At 42.5% G+C, this 18,535-nt stretch overlaps 1 non-coding gene across 1 annotated transcript; it reads right to left on the bottom strand.

Moving 5' to 3' along the window:
* Nucleotides 1-6,340: 6,340 nt before the first annotated feature.
* Nucleotides 6,341-6,538, bottom strand: LOC125114544 (U2 spliceosomal RNA). Its single transcript, XR_007131843.1, has one exon. It is a non-coding gene; the product is annotated as a U2 spliceosomal RNA (small nuclear RNA).
* Nucleotides 6,539-18,535: the final 11,997 nt, after the last annotated feature.

Here is an 18,535-nt window from a genome sequence, read left to right as displayed (position 1 = left end):
TGGTCAAAGGTCCCCATGGAGGACATGCAGAAAGGCAGTCTTGTTCTGACCCAAAGGAGCTCACAGCATAAAAATAAAGTGAAGACAAAGGGAAGTCCCTACTCAGATCACAGCTGAGAATGAATGCCTAACTGGTTTCAGGGTGATCTGGAACTTTCTGGAACCACGGAGAACTGCTGATTAGCATATCAGGAGATATATTACATAAGCCAGCCATGTTTAGAGATAGCTGATGTGTTTGTTCTTCTCGCAAAATGTTTCATGATATTGTAAAATAGTAACAGCTATCCTTGAAATACTTCTGTCTAATTCTCTCTGTTCTCTCACTCTTCCACCTCCATTGCACACATATATATTGCTTGGCGTATCACTTGTTTGTCGACTCTCTTCCTGCCAGCCCTTTATTAGTCTATTTTCTGGCCAATTTCTTGCTTTCTCAGATCATTTTCCCATAATCCCTCTGAAAATCTGAGGCACTCTGCTGTAATGGAATTCCTTGGACGATATAATATTAGTCTTTAAGGTATTGCATTAGCCATACGCCTATTTGGAGCGGTCTCTGATTTTTCAACTTCCTCGGTGAAATTTGCTTCTTCTCTTGAATCCTCTATGCTTCAGCCAATTCCCCCCTTATCTCCTTCTTCTCTGGGACTCGGCTTCCCTGAACTTTAGCATTCCCTTTAGCATTCCCTTTAGCCAACTCTCCTTGGAAGCTATTTTTTTCTACTCCTGGGGCATCCTCGACAATAACATATAAGTAACAATCACAGAAATGTGTACAAGAAACACTGATAATTGTCAAATTTTAGCTTCAGAAGGTTTTATGCATAAGGATTCTGTTGATGCTAGAAGGAACCAAGTCATCAGAGGTAGGTGGCCATGAGAATTAGCTAAAATGCATTAACATTTTCATAGTAACATATAGTAGCAAATAGCATAGTATAATACATATAGCAACAAATAACATAGTCATTTAATTCTTAACTCTGTGGGAAGTCACATTGTGCGTTTGGAAGTAGGACTTCAAAACAACCCAATAAGAAATGGAACAAAGGCTGTTTCTAAAGATAAGCAGTGAGTCTGGCCTCCCTACCTTTCTCTCTCTCAGTTTTTAAATGGGCTCAAGTAATTTGAAAACCAAAATTACTGGACAGAAATAATTACTGGGCAGCACTGAGATGCCTTATGTGGTGAGGGTAGGTAAATTTTGGTGAGGTTGTAACAATGGCTCTTTTTTATGCCCTGGAAGTCCAACATTAAACATCCACTTCCATCAGGGACTTTGGAATTGCAATATATCGAATGAGCTATGCTTTATTACATGCTGATGGAAGTAATCACGGCATAGTCACGCATTGCAGATGCTGGCAACTTCTTCCCTTTTGATGTAAAATATAACATGAAGTCTTTGCATTAAAGTCAGAGGTATAAAATCTGCTAGCATCTGTAAATATTTTATTCTTTAGGTACTCCCCGGTGCTGAAAATAAAATGTAGAGAACGTTGCCTGAATTTCTGAAATCACCTCCAACCAAGAAGAAACCACCCAGTTTCTTTATCATAATAGCTCCCCCTGCTGCTTCAAAGTGAGGCTTCGTGCCTATTTGCTGTTTTCCCTTCAGTCTTTGAGGGGCTCTGGAAGCATGGCTGGAAAACATTATCCTCAACTGAACCGTAGCCAGGAAAGTCTCAGGAGGGAATTCTTTCCTGACATAAAATTAAACCTGGCTTCAGCATATCTTCGGGGGGAAAAAGAAGGAAAACTTACTGTTGATGTTTCTTGGCTTGGCTTTCTTTCTGTTCTTAAAGCAACATTATTTTAGAAATCTGTAACAAAACCTGTCATCTGCCAAGTCAGCCCAAGCATCCCAGCCCCTCTCAGCTCAGCTCAGCTTTCTCAATCTTGCCTCCCTCCATGCAAACTGGGAGAAATTTACTCAAAAACAGATGCCTTTTAACTCACCTGTGGTAGAAGCAGTGGCTGTCTCTTCCTTCCGTGGAAGGGAATCTGATGCCAAAAGTCCCACAGAGTCCAAGGCAGAGTGGCACCGATGTGGTGGTGGAGCTGCCAAGCCACAGAGTAACCAGGCCTCCAGGTGACTTGTCTTTCAGCCTTGCTGGATTGACAATTGTTGCACAACTTCAGCAGTGGCTCAGGAGCAACTGGCTGCAGGCAATATATTTTCAGGTCCAACTGGATGCACGGCTTATTTAGAGCAGAAAATCTGGGCGCTGTGGCCGTAGGAGGCCTCTGCCTCTCTGTGCCTGTGGAAGATGGTGTGATGAAGATTACTGTGTGACCTGATGCCACTGGAAGGAAGGTGCTGGGTTATTTATTCACCCAAGAGGCAGATGTTAGAATCACTGAGTTAAAAAAAAAAAAAAAAAGAATTGCCTCAATCAGGGCGCTGATGCTCTGGTGGGTGAAAGACATCTTTGCATCTCAAGCTGAGGCCGGATATACTGTATCTACCAACCCAATGCTGGTCCAGAGTCACTCTTTTCTCTGCCTTTCTATTCCCATCAAAAACAATGACTTAGAAAGTTTGTCAGTGGGTATGAGAGTATTACAGCAAGGGAACTGACACCATCAGAAGTTTTGTAGCACGCAGCATGATCATTATAGGTTCTGGAATGTTCAGGCACTGGTCTCTGTCTCTGAATCTGCTACTCTCATTAAAATGTATTTCTAGGATAAGAGAATGGTGTTTGGTATCATCTGTGCAGACCAGGAAACAGCATAGGACACACTTCACATACTCTGTTAGGAAGTGGCTGAGATGGGGGCTAACACACTGAGAACTTGCCTGCATGGCTTGGGTGTAAGACCTACTCCTAATTGTTTTCCTTGCTTAAGAACATCTCCCTCAACTGGCTTATGTAAGAGACTGCTTTTTGGATACGAAGGTATTCATTTATCTGAGACATTCATTTATCATTGTTATTATTATTTTGGCCATGTCCTATGGCATGCAGAAGTTCCTGGGATCAAAACCACACCATAGCAGTGTCTTAAGTTATAGCAGTGATAATGCCAGATCCTTAACCTGAAAGGCCACCAGGGAACTCCCTGAGACATTCATTCAAAATCTAAATATTTCAAGATAGTAAAGTAACATTATAGTGAACAGTGTTTTTAGCGGGAACAGTTAGCCAGTTAACTAACCACGCCCTGATGATGGGGATGACATTGGTGATTGGGAAGTGCTTCTTTGAAGAAGGTAGGTTGAAGCAGAAGGTTCAAGCCAGAGGCAGTGGGTGTTGAAGGGAGGGTTTTGGGGGGACAATAGGTGGGGAGACCTGGGCCTCTCTGGGACAAAATGAGAGCACTGTGAGCTAGCATTTGGCCAACGAGGATGGAAATCATGAGGTCCATGAGGAGATAGGTTCAAGGAAGAGAGTAGAGTCGGAATATAAAATCACCTTCTCTCTCATAGTTTTCTGAGCCTAACCTGAGAACTGGTCCTGTTTTCCTCAATATCCAGATACTTACATAAAGTGATTTCATTGTTCCTCACCCTAATAGGTGATTTTCCCCTCCACTTGCTTGTGTAGGTCTCAGAATAAAGACTGGAGAGTTGGGTCCCAAAAGAGAGAGCCAGTTGTCACGACTCTAGCCTGCCTGTCATTGTCTCCTGCCTGGACCTATACAGTTTTATTCTTTTCTCCACCCCCCCATTCCAGATTCATCTCATACCCAAAGGCAACCCTGATGATGTCACTGGCCTACTAAAAGATATTACAGTTGGTCAGTGGAATAACTTCTCACCTATAGTAGGTTTATTTATTGTTAGAAACTACTTAGGCCTCTTTCCTGAGAGAGGATTATATATCTTTTTCCAAGGCAATGTGACTTTTAGTGCCTCCTGGATTGAAGGGGTATCCTTTGCCCATGGATGTCAGGCTTGGCCATAGGATTTATTTTGGCCAACAGAATATGAGCAGATATATGTCTTGTCTCTGGAGAGAGCTTCAAAAATCATCATATGTTTCTGCCAGTCCTTTGCCTTGGGAAACCAGGTTTCCCAAGTGGAAGCAGATCCTTCAGTCTGACCCGAAGAATAAGATGAGAGGACACATGATATGGAGCCATAGCAGCTGATCCACAGCTACCAACATGGAACACAAATGAGAAACAGATGTCTGTTTCTGTAAGCCACTGAGATTTGGGATTTGCTTGGTACACCAGCAAAACTGACTAATATAAATCCACTCCACAGTTTTGCCTCAATCTACTTTTACATACTGACATGAGTGTGACAACAGCACATGCATCCTATTCTCCAGCCAATCTAGAAGCATCTCCATTCCCCAGCCCTGGTATTTCTACTTTTATTATTTTCCCAGCTCAAATTGCCTGTCCCCAGTTTTCAATAAACCTCACTTTAGAGATTCTTCTAGCTACCTCTAAGTCTATCTCACCTATGAAGTCTTTCTGAATGTCTTGGTTTGAAATGCCTTTTTCTGTCTCTGAATTCTCCAAAGTATTCATGTTTCTGCTACCTATCACTCTATTTGTTAATAATAAAAAATGCCATCTATAAAGCATGTACTATATACCAGAGATAGCTGTCCAGGTATGCGTATCTATGCATACTACATGCTGGTTTTTACCAACAGTGTTTGTGTGCGTACACTAAGGTTAGGAAAAAAGAAAAAGGATTCTTGAGGGTGAAAAACCTGTAAAGGATAAAAGGTGAGGAAACAGCAGAAAGTGCAGTCATCTTCCTACCACAATGATGTTCTGACACCTGTGGAAAAGACAGGGAGGATGGGAGATCCGGTAGGAAGGTCTTCAGCTGCAGTGCAATTCCAAGAATTATTCTGCCAAGCCAACATGACTCTTGAACCAAAGTGATCTTTTGTGGGGGAAAGGTCTCATATCTCAAATGACCTTCACTGGCACCTGCAATGACCTTGCTTGCTCATTGGCTGGGAGTGGCTTGTGGAAATATATGGTAGTGGATCCCAAACAACAGCTGGGGGCATTCATTGTGATGCTCTCAGAGCATAAAACATGAACCCCCACATCATTGGCTTACTGAATCTTCGCAGAAACTCTCTGAGGTCAGGACTGGTATCATTTTTTGCTTTAAAGTAAGGACACAGAGACTTAGAGGGATTAAGTGGTTTTGCTGCCATCACCCAGCTAGGAAGGGGATGGAGCCTGAGCTTGTCTTCTAAACTATCATTGACTTCAACTCTGGCGCTTATTAAGCACATGAATGGGTAACTGCACCTTGGTGTTGCCTGTGAGAAGGTGGAAATCTGACCTGACAATGCCACTCTTGCTTTTTTGCTGGATCCAGAAATGCTCAAGCCTCCCCTTCTCCACCCCCAGTATCCAGGATGCACAAGCTCCTCCCCTATCTGTGAGTCAGGAAGAGAACTAGATGTTTTTCTCCAGAAGACTACTGTGTACTGTTCTGATAAAATATGATGAAATATTTTATGAATAAAACAGCTCATGAGAAGTGCTTCCTCAAACTCCAAGGAAACAGGGTTCTCAGATGCTTTTTCTTGTAAGTTTTTGTTGTTCGTTTTTGTTTTGTATTTAAGAGAAGGTATGATGATCGTTGTACAACTATAAATATAATAAAATTCACTGAGTAATTAAAAAATAAAACAAAAAGAGAAGGGAGGTTGAGAGTGGCGTGGATGGTCAGAAGAACAAGATTTCAGAAATCTGAGGCGTTGGAGAAGAGGGCCAAGCGAATCCAGAGAGCCTTAGAGGGTAAGAGGCTGGAAATGTGGAAGAGCTGGGAGGCCCGGGATCCTTGTGACCACAACCATGGCGGCACCCGAGGAAGCCACAGGCTGGCGGTGCGCACCACTGAAGGTGTGAACACCTGGTGGTCAGAGGAGCTTGAATTGGGGGCGAACATGGTGCCTCGAAGGAGATTGAAGCCTCCGTTACTTGAAGACATCACTTCCGCAAAGCTGGATAAAACTAGTTCCTGGATTTGGGGTTGCCGCGACTCTAAGGGCTACCCTAAACTGTCCTTGGACCGGCGACAGCCCCTCAATAGCGTGGTAATAATAAAGACACTCACCAGTCCCTTGGTTAAAAACCATGAAACTCAACACCATATTCAAAGTAAAGACAGCCATCCACCTGCTGCAAGTCCCTCACGTGAGGCCAAAAGGTGAGGAGAAAATATCCCAGACCGCTCTGCCCAAAGGAGGGTGAGCGGAGGCTGCGTGAAACCTCGCGGGAAAGCGCGAGAAAAACAGCACCTCCCTCGCAGGCAAGGGCCGCAAAGAAGCAACCGGAGGGAAGAAGCAAAGCGGGAAGAAAAGGAGAGGAAGACAAACGTGCTGTTTGCAACTATCCTTATACGAGGGGGTGCACTGATCCTTGAGGTACTGCAATTCCAGGTCGATAGGTGATACGTGGAGGGGATGGGGCAAGCATCTATTCCAACTCCCTGCTCCCAAATCCATGTAATACATTGTCCTCGGATAGAGGACTCAATCACATGCCAAACTGGTAAGAACAGGTACTACACTTGATCGTAGACAAAAGGCCAACAAGCGATATTTTTCCATATAATTCTTGAGCCATTTATCCCAGTCCCATTTCATCCTGGGTCAAATCAATGATGTGTTGTTATATTGTACCTATTGTTTTGGTCTTATGAATACTTGTATGTTTGGGTTTTTTTTTTCCTCCTGAAGCTAATTATTCTTTTTTGTTTGTTTGTTCTGTGACTGTGATTTCCGTTGTTGAGAAATTCCGAATAGTCTTCCTGAGAGAAGTAAGTCAAGGGGAGTCACAGCAGTGACAATGCCAGGTCCTTAACCCAGAGACACCAGGGAACTCCCAAGGTCATTCTAATTTTATTACAAAAAATCCACAATGTCTTAAGTCTTATATCAGAAATTAGGATCTTCAGTCATAATATATTAATTAATACTACAATTTGCATGCACAAATAAGACTTGTTTTCCCTCTGCTAGAGCTGGCCCTGGACAAGTCTGTCTTTGGAGAAGAGAGTGCGATGGGTATGTTGCCTCCTTGCCAATCTTTCCTGTCACTCAATAGCTGTTCTTTCTGACTCAGGCTGAAAACAGGAAAGACAGATAAAAGGGTAAGAAAAAATCAACTTGATTGTCCTGTTTGTAGGCTGCCTTCTTGTTCTCAGAGCCTCACAGATGGTCCTCCAGGCTTCCAGCCCGCTCAGCCCCTTGGACTGTATCAGACAACACTTCTCCTCACCTTTGGCCTATTGTTCCGATCCCCCCCACCCCCACCTCCGATTTTCTGGTGCTTCATTTTACACAGATGCTCTCAGTCCCAACTCCCTTGTCCTCTGGCAGAAGTTCTTTTAGGCACATCTTTAGGATCCCACATAAAAGGACCTGGAGCCGGGGGGTGTCCCTTCCCTGGAATCTCCCCCTGTCCTTAGGCATCACAGGTCTTGACTTGCAGTCAGAGGAAAACAACGTTATATCCTAGCTGCAGTTCCCACTACTCTCCCTGAGCACCAGAGGGGCTTGGTATGTGTCAGAGGAGCCTCCCAAACTCAGAGGCAAAATCGCATTCTCTGAGTGGTCTCCTTTGAAAGCCCTCCCCCTAGATTTTAAGTCAGGAGCTGGGTCTCACCCTTGCCCTGAAGTAGAGGGTATTACAGTGCAGCTTTCTTTCTCTAAAGCTTACTCTTAAATCTTCCTCTTCATTTCCAGTTTGGAGAATCTTTATACTCTTGAAGTGGGTGAAAGCCCCCAGTCATGTACATGGTTCCAAGCAATTTCTTTTGAACTTTGCATCTTGATTGACGGCTTCTCCTCTTACTTGATATCTGAGGTGGTTTACATGGCATTTCGATTGAATTTTCCATTTCATATTACATATCATCTCTTTCCAGTGTTCTCTGACCCTTTTAGCATCTTCTGTGGATATTTCCAGGTTCTTATGCTGCATACTCTACCAAGTCCCTAAAATGTGTCACTTCCCTGGAGCTTAGCCGTCTTGGTCCTCCTCATCCCTTTTGACCTCTGACTGGTCCCAGTCTTCCTCATTACCACCCTCCGTCATATTTGGGGTTTGGGGCTTCCATCCTCAGACCCCTGCTCTTTGCTAAGGTCACTGGTGTGACCCCTGTGAATGCTCCACCCAGAGTTCTCGCTGCACATGGCACCAGGCATGTTCATACACTGTCAACTGAAAGTGACAACTGGACTCAGAAGTTTTCTAAATTTGGTGGTGGTTTATTGTTGTTCTTCTCAGTTTTACTTTTTAGCAAGACTATTTTTGCAAATTAAATATTTCAATCCATTTGCTAGTAGATGTTTCAAACAAAATGTGAATAAATGGGAATAAAGTGAGAGAGGGTTCCAGGAGACCACCCGTCTGGCTTCCTCCACAGCCCCACAGGCACTGATAAAAATGCCAGGGGCTTCAGGAAACGCATGTGGAAAATCTTGGCTTTGAAACAAGACATGACTTTTAAAGCAGGAGCAGAGCGTGGAAGATTAATTTTAGGAAAGGTTGTGTGCCCTACAGTTTTTAGAAGTCTCACCATATAGGCCACTGCCCCCCCCACATGAAAATTAGTGACTGCTAATGCCCCCCCCCCCCAGTTCCCCACTTACTTCTGACACAATCAGCTTCTCAATGCCACCTCTCCATGGGGGTGGGGTGAGACCTCAATGTGCCTTGGAATTTGCTTTATTTATTTCTTTAAAACCCAGGCTTCTGAAATGGAATCCCTGTGAAAAGACTCATAAAGGCAAGGGCTTCATTTCTTTAAAAGCCAAAAAAACAAAAACTAAAACCAAAGAGCTCTGAAAACTTCATTCTGTGGATTATGTTTATGGCATTTTAATGCCATTCTTTAAATTGCTAAACCATATGAACTGCTGAGACTTTAAAAGACTAATTGCGCTGCTAGCCTTTTGAACCTTGACTGCCATGGACTATGCTATGGCTTTAGTTTTAAAAGGAGAGCCAAAATGTCCTTTTTTTCCCCCTATAAATGTGCTAACATTCTGTGATACTGACATCATCTGGCCGACACAGAGGAATGGGTCCTACCCTTGAGCTCTCACAGCCCTCCCTACCCTTGAGCTCTCACAGCCCTCGGCTCCCATGGAGACATGCTCGTGCATATTCAGATTTTCTGGTCAGGCATGTGGAGCAAATCAGGTGGTCCCTCCTTAGGGAGGAATTGGCAGGATGACTCTGCTTCTTTCTGGGTGAGCAGAAGGATTCATAAGGAGGAGAGGGAAAAAGTTCAGAAGTAACACTAGAAAAAAAAGTCTCTTTTCTCCCCTACAATGATTTCTCTATTGGTGACTCCATAAGAGCTTGGGTTTCTGAATTACACTCTACAGTCTCCGCTCAAGCGAATAAAACATCCTACCATCATCCCAACAGGCCACACACTAGGCATGATCAGAGTCTGAAAAGCCTGGACCCATGAAAATTTTGAACTCGTTATTTTGCATTGCCTGCACTTTAACCCCGGGCAGGAACAAAGCACAGGGCTGAGGAGGGGAGCCAAGGAGGAGGCTTGTGCTTTCCTTACAGCCTGGGGATCCATGACTGCTAAGCAGTCAAAAGAGAGCTGAGATTCTGAGGTCTGCTGAGGAATGGCAAATGATCAATGTGAGCTGTGAAAGCAGCTTTCAGGAGGCGTCTGCTCTGGTTAACCTCCTTTGGAATCTGAGGTGGCAAGAAACCCTCCGTACTCATTGGAAAACATTGTTTAAAACAATTACTACCTTTAGAAAGTAACCATTTTTACTTAACAATTTATTTCCAAAGAATGTTGGACTGAAGGATTAATATCTAACAATTAACCTCTAGTAATTAATCTCTGGAAGCCAGAAAGAGAGGAATCACAGCTACATCAACAAGGATGTCAGCCCAGCTCCTTCACGAACACCCACGAACACCCCAACCCATTTTTCTTTCCTTTGATGTTTGTAGCTCACAATGCAACTTGGCACACAAGTATGTACTATCTTACACAGTGAATGATTGTTTCATATGTTCTGCTCAACTCCTCAGCAATATAAATCTTAAAGGCAGAGAATGAGAACATGTGTTACATTTTCAATGTCCCACACAAGGGTTCCCACCTCAGTGCTGGGCATGGGGCGTGATGAATGATTGGCAAGTCACAGTAGTTATCAGATGCATTGAAGAGGCCAACAGCCAAGCTTTGATTGGCTTTTGCTGATAGATAATATCAACCACAGAAGTAGTCAGCACACGGTGTCCATGGACATTGTGGTCAGCTTTAAGGCATTCCAGGCAGAGAAGTATAATCTGCTCAAAATGCTTAACTTGTATATTAACTATGACTAATTTCTTCTCTCTCGTCGATGAGAAAAAAAAAAAACAACAACATGTTTGTGCCTAAGTATTCTCATTGCAATGTAACATAAAAGTTAACAAAGGCTTTGGAGTATTCGCATCCCAGTCTGCTATTAATTGGTTGTGACCTTGAGGAATTATATAAACCCTAAATCTCTCTTTCTTTTTTCTTTTTCTCTCATCTTCCAACCACATTCATAAAATTGTTGCAGGATAACTTGTTAGCTGGAAAGTTACATCTCCCACTCTACACTGTTCAGGAAACTAACCATTGATATAATTCAAAATATATCCATAGATATGCACAAATACATACCTAGATAAAGAATGATAGATAGAGGGTAGATAAATGATATATCATAGATAATTCTAACCACTCTCTTAAGAGGTTAGATGATGCTAAAGAGAAGACTCATCCACAATCCTAACCAGGACTAACAAGGATGGGGTTGAAGTGTGCAGTTTGGGGTATATGGTTGGGGTGGAACATTGATATTCGTCCAAATGGGGGAAGTATACAGAATGTTGGGGCAGGGAGGGGACCTGGGAGAGAGGAGTGCAAGGGGGTTGGAGTGGAGCACAGGATCTGTGGAGAAGGATGAGCTGGGAGCCCCCACAAGGAGGGTAGACCAGAAGGAGCTTTGAATAAAAACATTACTAAGTTATTAATTGGTTTGCTGTGGGGTATGTTGGCATCTCTCTCCCTGTGTGTCACCTTGTGTCTTTACTAAAAGCCAAGTTGCTCATTGAGGCTTTTCTGTGAAACTTCTTTCCTTTAAAAATATTTAGAGGATAAGCCTCACCTTCTTTATCTCTAAAATGGTGATAATGATGGGATTAGAGTAAACATCAAATGAGCTAATGCTTATGAAATGCTGGCATATAACAAGTCAGTCATTCTTTTTTTTCTTTTTTCAATTTTTTTTTTTTTTTTACATATAGAAGTTCCTGGGCTGGGGTCAAGTTGGAGCTGTACCCACAGGCCTACGCCACAGCCATGGCAACACTGAATCCAGGCCATATCTGTGACCTACACTGCGGCTTGCAGCAAGGCCGGATCTTTAACCTACCCAGTGAGGCCAGGGATCAAACCCAAATCTTCATGACTACTGATCGGGTTCTCAACCGACTGAGCCACAATGGGAACTTCTTTTTTTCACTTTTTATATATACCATGAATTGATTCATCAATAACTTTGTAACTGCCTGTGATGTTGTCATTACTATTGGCTAGAAGTACTTTTGTGTTGCAATATGATGAAATGTTTGAGAGTGCAGGCATCAGAGTCAGACAAACCTGGGTTCAAATGCTGATTCTGCCGCATTTGGTGTGAATTCAGGCAAATGCCTGCTCCTCTCCTATTTGTACAGTGATACCTATGACATATGACACAGTGAAGGTAAGGGGCTAAGGAGACAACACTCAAAAGCGCTATTACTCAAGGCTCCCAAAGGAAAAAGATAATACATGCAACCAGGAGTACTTGGAAGAAAATTGAAGAAAGGGACAATTTACAAAGTTGTGGGGAGGCAGTAGGGTCAGCACCTCAAGGGCTGGTACTGTATTCTTAGGCCATAGAGGGCCGAGGTGAGCGGAGTGGGAAGGGTGAAGAGCTAGGACAGTTGTGTGGAACAGAGGACATGGGAGTCACTTGATGAGGTCCACACAGATCAGTATTCCTGGGAACAGAGCAGAGATGGGAGGGCCAGATGGAGAGTGGATATGGAGAGGCATGGAAAGTATCCAGCACAGAAATGATCAGCCAAGGGCCTGGTGAAGTAGCACTCAATAAATGATGGCATATATTCAACAGAAATGAATATATATACATTATATATTCATATATATTGAATCATTTATCATATAAAGGAATATATATTATATATTCATATATATCATATAAAGGAATACATATTCTATATTCATTTCATATATATTATATAAATGAATATATATATATAATGTTTATGATCTTGAATCCATACCTTTTCTTCTGTATCCCAAGAAATCAAAAGAATATCTGGCTTTATATGCCTAGTGAAATCAGTGTGATTAAAATATTGCTTATTGGAGTTTCTGTCATGGCTCAGTGGTCAACGAACCCGACAAGTATACATGAGGATACGGGTTTGATTCCTGGCCTTGCTCAGTGGGTTAAGGATCTGGCATTACCATAAGCTGTGGTGAAGGTTGAAGACTCAGCTTGGATCCTGCATTGCTGTGCCTGTGGTGTAGGCTGGCAGCTACGGCTCTGATTTGAACCCTAGCCTGGGAACCTCCAAATGCTGCAGGTGTGGCCCTAAAAAGAAAAAAGACGAAATGAAATGAAATGAAGTGAAATGAAATTTGCTTCTTGGAGCTCTCTGGTGGCACGGAGATCCACCATTGTCACTGCTGTGGCTTGGGTTAAACCCCTGGCCAAGGAACTTCTACATGCCATGGATAAGGCAAATAATAAATACATAAATAGAATAAAAATGTTGGCTCTTGCCAATTCATCAGGGTTCATTAGAGTCCCCTCAGATGTACCACATCCTCAGGAGGCAGGCACAGCCTTTCTAGATCCCCTGCTAAACTTTCTCATGATAGGAGTATAATATGCTACATGATGAGGAACTTGACTGCCTCTGATAAAGTACCCTGGTTTGCTCACTTTCCAGCCCTACTACCCAAGCTAAGGTACCATACCTTTTTGTCCCTCATGTATAAAAATGGTCTTCCATTTTTGTGGCAACATGGATGGAACTTGAGGGTACTATGCTGAGTGAAATAAGTCAGGTGGAGAAAGACGAACACTGTTTGATTTCATTCATATGCAGACTATGAAAATAACAAATGAAAAGCTAAAATAAAAGAGCTAACCAAAAACAAACAAACAAACAAACAAACACGTAGATATAGAGAACAGAGTAGTGGTTACCAGAAGGAATGAGGTGGGGGGTGGGGAATGTGTAAAGGGATCAACTGTTTGGTGATGGAGGAAATCTTAAGTTTTGGTGGTGAGCAGGCTGAAAGGGATACAGAGGTAGAAATAGAATGTTGTCCATGTGAAACTCATACCATGTTACAAACCAATTTTTTTACTTCAATAAAGAACCAATAATAAATTAAAAATAATGTTCTAAACATTGATGTACCCTGAGTCTTAATTGCCTGTCCTTTACTTTTCTCTGTCCAATCTCAATTCTTGAGTGATCTCATGGATTTAATTATCATTTGTAAGCAGCTGACTCCAAGCCCAGACTATCCTGTATACTGCATTAGTAGATCCAACTGCCTGCCTACTTATCACCTCCAAGTTAAAAGGCATCTAAAACAGAAGCTGTCCCAAACCACACTGTTGATTCTTCCTTCTCCACCTGCTCACCCTCCATCATGGAAAAAAAAGAAAGAAAACAAAAAAAGAAAAGGAAAAAATAATTTGCCCCTATTCATTCATTTTATCTCACCCAATAGACCCTCATCTCTCTAGATGCTTAGGTTTAAACCTCACAAAAACACTTCTCTTTCTCTCATCATTGGCTGTTCATCAGCCAATCCTATCAGCTCTGTCTCCAAAACACCTTGACTCTTCTCAACACCTCTACAACAAGAGCCTGAACTGAGCCTCCTTCATCTCTCAATTAGAAAAATTCGGATTAGCAGTCTCTAACAGGTCTTCCCAAATCCACAGTCTCTGCTCCCATACCATAGTCATCATCTCCACATGAATGATATCTGTAAATATAAATCACACATACATACCACTCCTCTGCTAAAAGCCTTAGGTTGCTTCTCAACTCACTCCAGGGCCAAGTCCAAGTCTAAGTCTTACCATCATGTCCTGTGAAGTCCCTACATGATCTATGTCCTCATTCCCACTCTCCCTTGATGGACCTCATCTCTTATTTCTCTACCCTCTAATGACTGTTGCAGCTACACCGGGCTTCCTTGCTACTCCATGAATATGCTGAGTATTCTCCCTTGCCAGTAGCAGGCTGGTCGCATTTGTTCTCCTCTGCTTGGTACTCCCTTCTCTGTCCTCAGGTGTCCTGACTATCCTATCCTAACCACCAGGTTCTGCTCAAAGTCCCTTGTACAGCAGGGTCTGCCCTAACCATGCATATTAAATAACAAGCCTCACTCTCTATTCTACTTCCCTGATTAATTTTTCTTCATGGTGTTATTATTGCTTTACATATATTTACACTCATTTCTTTGTGCTTAGTCTCCCTCCTCTAGAACACAAGCTCCAGGAAGTCAAGGACTATGTCTCTTACCCTCACTGCTATATTCTCAGAGCTACCACAATGAATGAATTAGCTCATACATAGCTCAGAGTTGCAGGGAAACAGTTAACAGTTGATAGTTCAATGAGACGAAAGTCCTGAAAGAATCCTTCTAATCTGAATTATCTATGATCTGGGATTCTGGTCTAGACTGTTAAATATTCATTTTATGTTCCATTGCCAATAAAAGTGCTAATAAATAATGTAATGTTAAGCTGGTTTTGGTTTTAAAGGAAATATATGTTCATACTTAGATATCTTTTTCATGTGTAAGTTTTAAGATACAAACATTAAGACCACAAAGATTTCAGTGAAATGAGATAACGTTTTGAAATTATCTGTCATGGGGCCCAGAATACGGAGGCGTCTTAGCAGAAGTTTGTTTCCTTCCTGCCATCCTTCTGGAGGCAGAGGAACTTCTGTTGCTCCTGGATTTGGGGGTGTAGCACGCATTTTATCAAACCTGTTACTCCATTCACACAGCTCTTTCGATTCTACTCAACAGAAGCCACGTGGGCAAGATGCAAAAGCAGGAACACTACCATGAAGACGGGTGATAATTTCTGCAGATTTCCAAGTGTTCTCCATTTTATCATATATAAATAGTGACACAAGTAATCCATAGGTGTATATTCCCTGAAGACAGAGTATCTTCCAATGGCATACTGCAGTGTTTCTCATACTGTGCTCCAAACCCATGCAAGCATCTACAAGATATGAATTGGAGTTCTTCGGAGAAAATATGTCATAGTCAAAGAAATTTGGAGATTAAATAAAACTAAATAGTTTCCAAATTACAAGTCTTCATTTTGTCTTTTATCTAATAACTTGTGTTGCAAGTCTTCTGAAGAAAAGTCATACAGGTAGGATTTTCTAAACTTACTTCACCATAGAACCCATCTTTCTAGACCCTCACGTTTAACCCAACACACTTTGGAATATCCAGTATAGTTCTAAAAGGTTTGATTTAATTTTCATATAATCTTATAAGTTGACAGAAGAAATAAGCACTCAGCCTGATAATTGGCCTCTCTGAGGGTGTGAAAAAGTAGAGCGAATGAAACTGAGATCTTTTGCTGAGGATTTTAATCTTCGTTATGTTGCAACATATTGCCGTCTGTATTAGTTTCCTACAGCTGCTGAAACAAGTCACCACAAACTAGATTGCAAACAACAGAATTTTGTTTTCTCTCACAGTTCTGGAGACTCAGAGAGAGAATCTGTTCCATGCTTCTTCCCCAGGTTCTGCTGGTGCCAGCAATTCTTGAATTTCCTTGGCTTGTAGCCAAATCATTCTAATTTCTGCCTCTGTCTTCACATGAGTTTCTTCCCCCCACCCTGCCCCATGTCTGTCTTCTGTCTCTCCCCCTTTAAGGGCACTGGCCATTGGATTTTTTCCCCCTTATTTTTCTACAGAAAGACTTGCTATGCGCAAGCCTGAAGCCCTCATTTTTCTAGGCTAGACTCAAATCCTTATGTTATGACACAATATGGAGTCCTCTTTTGAATACTTAGCATATTTTTCTATATTTGAATTGACCAGAATTCCATACAGTGTTCTAGGCGTAATTTACCCATTTGACACAAAGGGGCTGTGATGATAATTTTCTAGTGATTCTTAGAAGTTCCGTGGCTTTTAGGTCATGCCAGCTTTGGGGGACATTCTCAATGAAGCTTTTGGAAGGATGTGTTCTCCCCTTTGGAGACTGCTCAGTTAGTAAAGTTTAAGTCTAGAACTGCTGGCAGCTGTGCTGGTCACTTCTGGGAAGAAAACTCCTGAGCATTGAGCCAACACTGAGGAAGGGAGAGGAAGGAAGGAAAGAAGGAGGAGAGGGAGAGATCTCTAAGACACCTAATCCAGTGGGGGCTCTGGCTCCAGCCATTTCTGAACTTATTACAGAGGACAAAAAACCCCTCTTTTTCACTGGTAGACTTCTGTCCTTTGCCTGACATTATCCAGACAAATATAGTGTGGAGTTCTTTATTTCCGTTATAATCTGCTAAAGTTGAGGGAGGTAGAGGTGAGAAAACACCTGCTTTGAGTCAGGCTGTGTTAGACCTATTTTATGTCACATCATTTAAGTCTTAGAACAACCCTGTTAATTATGTATTGCTAACCCATAAATTTAAAAATATCAAATGTTAGGATAATATTTTCCTTTGGCTTACAAGAATAAAGCTTAAAAATAAAGTATGTACATATAGGTCTGCGAATTTGTATATAGATACATACCCAACTCTGTATATGCACATATCTGCATAAACACACACAATTTGTTAGTGTGAAACAAACAAACTTGACCTGCTAGTGGTGAAAAGACTTCAGCTCCCTATTTAGAATCAGTGGGAGGATTTTCTAGGTTGTCAACTCACTTGCACCAGGAAAGTCAACTCTATTGAAACCTTGAATCACACATAAAAATACTGAGAAATGTATTTTGATTGCACCACAGACAAGTAATTTGAGAAAAAGAGACAATGGGGCTGTTCTAAATTACTGGGAATCAGGTGGAGGAAGGATTGTTACTGTAGGACAGCGGGAACAAAGCATCCGTTTTCTTGTTGAGTGGCTTGGAGGAAAATGTGTGAGGCTTTTAAAGGAAACTTCACTTCATCTAATGCCCCCTTGGCCGTGAGTGTTCCTCTGAAATGGCCATACTGGTTAATGGCAAAATGAAGTGGGGTGACCCTGCTCTAGAAGATAACACTGTAGTTTCTTCCACTTGCAATGACAGGCTAGCTATGTCATTGCTGTCCTCACACACACATTGGATGCCTAGAATTTTTTTAGTGACTTGACATCATAGGATGAAACTCCTTTGCTCCCAACCAGGGAGAAAGCATTCTCCCAAAGTCCCTGTCTGATCAGCCTTGTCTACCTGGCCAGCCTCATTTCTTCACCTGTGCCTCACTTGACCGCTAAACCAGTCTGTTTCCAGTTACATCAACACGTTACGCTCTGCAGTGCTGTCCAGACTTTGCACGTATGTCCTTTTTGCCTGGACTCCCTTTCCTAGTCCTTTGTGCCTGACAAACTTTTTTTTTTTTCTTTTTAAGGGCTGCACCCTCGGCACATAGAGGTTCCCAGGCTAGTGGTTGAATCAGAGCTGCAGCTGCCAGCCTACAGCACAGCCGCAGAAACACTGGATCCGAGCTGCATCTGCAACCTACACCACAGCTCACGGCAACACTGGATCCTTAACCCACTGAGCCAGGCCAGGGATGGTACCCACGTCCTCATGGACCCTAGTTGGGTTCATTACTGCTCAGCTACAGCAGGAACTCCAAACATCATCTTAATCCCTGCTTCTCCTGCTACGATCTCCTTGATGAGGCCCATCAACCCAGAGTTAATCACCTTGTTTCCTGTGCTACTTACACCTTTGCTTCTGTAACACATAAAAAAGCTTTTTTCTATCTAAAATAATGACCATACTTACATCCTGCACCCATTTATATAAGTGGGGGATTTTGCTTTTGAAAAATAGACAATTACAGTCATAGATTGGGATTAAATTGCTTGGATTTAAATCCTCATTCTACCTCTTACTATCTGTGAGATCTTGGGTATTTTTCTTCCCTGGGCCTCAGTTTCCTCATCTACCAAATGGGGATGGTAATATTAACCCTCTAAGGGATTTCTCTGAAGATGAATCACAGATACCAGATGATTGCTGCAGGTATGTTCTCAACAAAGGATGTATTATTTTGTCTATCAACTTAGGGAAGAAGGATGCTCATTGTCAGAAATTGACTAGAGGAGTTCCCGTCGTGGCACAGTGGTTAACGAATCCGACTAGGAACCATGAGGTTGCGGGTTCGGTCCCTGCCCTTGCTCAGTGGGTTCACGATCCGGCGTTGCCGTGAGCTGTGGTGTAGGTTGCAGATGCGGCTCGGATCCTGCGTTGCTGTGGCTCTGGCGTAGGCCGGTGGCTACAGCTCC

The sequence above is a fragment of the Phacochoerus africanus genome, chromosome 1, assembly GCF_016906955.1.
Source record: "Phacochoerus africanus isolate WHEZ1 chromosome 1, ROS_Pafr_v1, whole genome shotgun sequence".
NCBI classification, from domain to species: Eukaryota; Metazoa; Chordata; class Mammalia; order Artiodactyla; family Suidae; genus Phacochoerus; species Phacochoerus africanus.
Note: the sequence above shows the minus strand (reverse complement) of the source record. Positions and strands in the feature narration are given on the sequence as shown.